This window comes from Papaver somniferum, chromosome 8 (assembly GCF_003573695.1).
Source record: "Papaver somniferum cultivar HN1 chromosome 8, ASM357369v1, whole genome shotgun sequence".
Classification (NCBI taxonomy): Eukaryota; Viridiplantae; Streptophyta; class Magnoliopsida; order Ranunculales; family Papaveraceae; genus Papaver; species Papaver somniferum.
In genome coordinates this window covers 86,021,344-86,025,385 of record NC_039365.1, presented here as the reverse complement: position 1 = coordinate 86,025,385, position 4,042 = coordinate 86,021,344, and the positions used below count along the sequence as shown (strand labels likewise).

The window sequence follows — 4,042 nt, the reverse complement described above, 5'->3', positions numbered from 1 at the left end:
TTAACCTAACAACGATCTAGATACGAAACTAGTACCGTTCAATAGGTCTCGAAAAGTTATGCGAATTAGATTACTCGAACGTGTCAATCATATACCGTGCGAAGAAGATATCTTCAGATATGTACGAATGGAAAAATTGTCTAAATCGCCTGGATGCCCTTATATCTTATCTAGGTGCTTTTATCATTTCCTATTGGCCTTATCGACACCATAACGTGTCGAGAGAAAATCATTTCTCTTTTCTTCTTCTCTTTCCATTCTTCTTTCTTCCTATCTTCTGTTCTTCTTTCCCTCTCTGTCGAACTTGGTTCATAAGAATTAGGTTGCTTTCGTGTGAAATATTCATAGAAACTTGTTAATAAGTTGAATCGAAAGTGGAAATGTTATTTCTGTGGTGGAATTAGATCGGGGGGAGAAGAATAAGATGAAGTAGATGTTGAATTGAGGTTAGGGTTCTTGTAGAACTGTTGATGATAAAGTGACGTTATGGAACGAAGAATCGAGGGGTCGTTATTGAATTGAAGAGGTGAAGTTTCTCTGGTGTTGGATCGAACAGGAAAAGGTAAATCAGTAATTAGGGTTTTTAATATGATTCCCTTTTTGTTTATGCGAAATTGAGTTCGTTTGGTGAATTGTTTCATGGGTATGTGGTTGATTTTAGTCTAGGTGGTTATTTGAGATTTAATTTGGGTTTCTTTAGGAGATTGAGTTTCACAAAGAAATTAGGGTTCTTGATCTTAGTTGAAGAAGACGAATTGGCAGTTGTAGTGGTTAATTGAGTTCATGATAGAAATTGGGTATAAGAGAATTTGAGATTCTTATTTGAGTTTCAGTTGATTATGGTGGTTGGATAATTGTGTTGGTGGCTGAAGTATTTGGGATTAAGTAGTTTGTGTAGTATTGCAGTTGAGTGTGTTCAAATTATAATTGTGGGTTGCAGCAGCAGTTCAATGTTGCAAGTGGAAGTGCAGATCATGTAAGGTAGATTGGATGGTAATGAGGGTGAAAGTCAAATACCTGATAGTTTTGTTGCAGATTAGTGATTGTACTAGCTAGGGATGGTGGAGTTATGTGTGGTTTTATATGATGCAAGGAAGAGGTCTGAGATATATCTGCAGTTGAGCTGAAATAGAACAAGAATGGAGATGGAGCTGCGGAGTTGAGTTGTGTAGTTACAGATGGTGGTAATTGAAGTGTTTCAAGATTTAGGTTATGATGTTGATGCTATAAGGAATGTGTTTGAGTAATATGTAACAGCTTTGCAGACCTGGGAGTGATGATGCTATAATTTGGTGGTGATTCTGAAGTTATAGTTCAGGGAATTGATAATGAAGATGGTTGTAAGAACTCAAGTTGAATGAGTTGTATGGATGGAAACTGAAGTTCAATTGTGGATGAGTTGAACATGAAATAGTTATGTGAACTGTGGTCTGGAATGGATAAAGGTGGAGTTATAAGTGGATAGTTCAGGTTCTGGTTGTGTGCTGAATCTTGTAATCAATTGGTAATGTTGATGAAGTTGTTGTTGAGAACGGAATGAATACATAAGAAAGATTTCAATTAGAGTTAATGTGAATTAGAACTAAGAAGTTGTTTATGTTAGATCTTATGGAGTTATGTTTTTGGGTTCGTTTGTTTGAATATCTATTTCTTGAACTTAGACATGTTAGTCATCCCAGTCATATGTATGACTATCTTTTTAGCTGCCTCAGGTAGTTTGATTGAGTTAACTCAGTGACCAGGACTTGACTCAGTGAACCTTGATTAGACCTTAGACTCAGTTGACTTGACCTAACCTTAATTGTTGACTTTAACCTTGATATTAGACGTTGACTGTTAATTGACCCCATTGACTGTTAGGGACTGTTAGTTGACTCAGATGGATCAGGCCTTAAGTTAATGGGCTTATTTAGTTGACTTGGGCTTAGGCATAGTTTTCCTATTTTGATAGAATTGGACCCCCTTATGGTCTGAATTTACATTTGGTTCCTTGTACAAATTTGTAGAACCATAATTGGGCTTACAAACAATAGATAGCTCACTTAACGTATAACTTGAGAATTGTAAGAGATTACGTTATGAGTCTTGTGTGAGCCTTTTGGCTAACTCTTAGAGTGTGTGTGATTAACAGTTAGTCTACATTAACAACGACCGATTCAAAAGATGAACAAGTGGATTCTGGATTTCAAGGTAGGAGGTGGTTTGCCTTCAAAACAGGTGGGAACTTTATAACCTTCTTGTAATCATTGAGCATTCTTTTTATCTGCGAGCATGACGAGTCTTTACTATTTTAGTGCATGATAGCGTATACTTTGATGTTATATTTTTGTATCTTGTGTATGACGTATATGTTGTATCTGTATGTACGATATTGCTATGATGTGTTGTGTTTGATATGCATTGTGAGATTTCCCTGCGAGGAGTGTCTGTGTTTCCCCACGGCTCTTAGCTAAGTTAAGTAAGGCGGTAATTCATCCGTCGACAATATTATATAGTAGGGCAGTAATTCATCCGTTTAAATATTATTATAACTATTTCATTAGTAGGTCGGTAATTCATCGTTATAGTATTATTGCTTGTTAAGATAGTAGGGCGGTAACTCGTCCGTTTGAATATTACCTAGTAGGGCGGTAATTCATCCGTTATGATATTATGTATACTATTCTATTTGAGGAAAATCACTCGTGTGCATATTATGCTTGTTTGTCTAACTCTCGGATCTTGATGGTAATATTCTGAATCATGGTTTGTATGGCACTCTGTGTGGATGATGTTATTATTAGTGGTTAGGGTTGTTCTCGCGTCGTCTTCTCCAATGAGTTTGGTGAGGTTAGGATAACACTTGCTTCTAGTTGCATGAATTGCTGAATGCTTAGATTCATTACTCTTCGTTTCAATTTCTATTCTTTGAACTATGAATCATGTTAGTGATTACTTGGAAGTTATATGTTTCTTTGGGCACCCTCTGGGACGATGTGCTCACTTGTTCCCACTTCAGTTTCAGTAATCAGAAGGAATGAAGCGTGCGAAGATATACGTTTTCGTAGCTTAGTGCTCTACCGAATATAGTGTTGGCGTGTATATGTATTATATGTATTTTTTCCTTATCCTGTAAAACAACACATTTATATATTTATATAACATGAGAGACTTTCAAACATACTGTATCAGAGAGTTTTGGTTTGTTTGTTATCACTTTATGTGAAGATGGTTCTTAAGATTGATAATATGGATTTGATGCTTCATTTAGGGGGTAATCCTATAGCTAAGCAGGTTTAGGAGTTGGGGCGTCACAACTTGGTATCAGAGCTCACTATTAGATCTTACATGGGAAATAATAGATCATACTTAGTACTAGATAGATAACAAGATTATCTTCGAACTGGGTTGAGTTATGAGATAAATCTTAATCACTAAGCTATCAATAATTAAAAGATTTATTGGTTGATTGATTTGTTTGTTTGTGTATACTTTTTATGAAGCAAAAAAAATGTTGGTTAAGTTAATTGTATTATAATTTAGAAGTTGTAAGAGATTAGAGACTAAATAGTTTGAAATTAAGAAGACATAGTCAATCCAATATTAGGAAAAAAAATATGAAATTATCATATATAGAAAGTTTTTGAGTACCTTGACTTATTCGTAGATCCATCAATTTATTAAGATAAAAAAAAATTATCAGTGTGAGGAACTTAGAGTTATTTATCGGTTAGTGTATAAATCAGTATAACCGGGGTTGCTCATTTTGATTGATTGATTACATATTCAAATAGAAACCTAATTATAGAGTATCTACTAGCGTACTTAGAACCAGTTATCTGTTGGAAAAGAATATAGTCTTTTGAACCTAGAGCCACAAATTTTAGTTCTAGAAATTCGTATAGGTTTGTGCTTATTTTCATGTTGTTTTGAACTCATTTGAAATGAGTCAATTTTCACGCGTTTGTAAGTATGAGCAGTACTTGCACTTAGTCGAGATATAACGTCGCTTTCTAAGGTGAGGAGTTTTGAAGACCAGAAGGACGATTTGATTTTCGAGGAC

The 4,042-nt window shown here is 35.1% G+C and overlaps 1 long non-coding RNA gene across 1 annotated transcript; it reads left to right on the top strand.

Annotated features, from left to right (window-relative positions):
- Positions 1-253: 253 nt before the first annotated feature.
- LOC113301895 lies at positions 254-3,160 on the top strand. The gene is made up of 3 exons (XR_003336531.1): positions 254-562; positions 2,132-2,217; positions 2,999-3,160. It is a non-coding gene; the product is annotated as an uncharacterized LOC113301895 (long non-coding RNA).
- Positions 3,161-4,042: the final 882 nt, after the last annotated feature.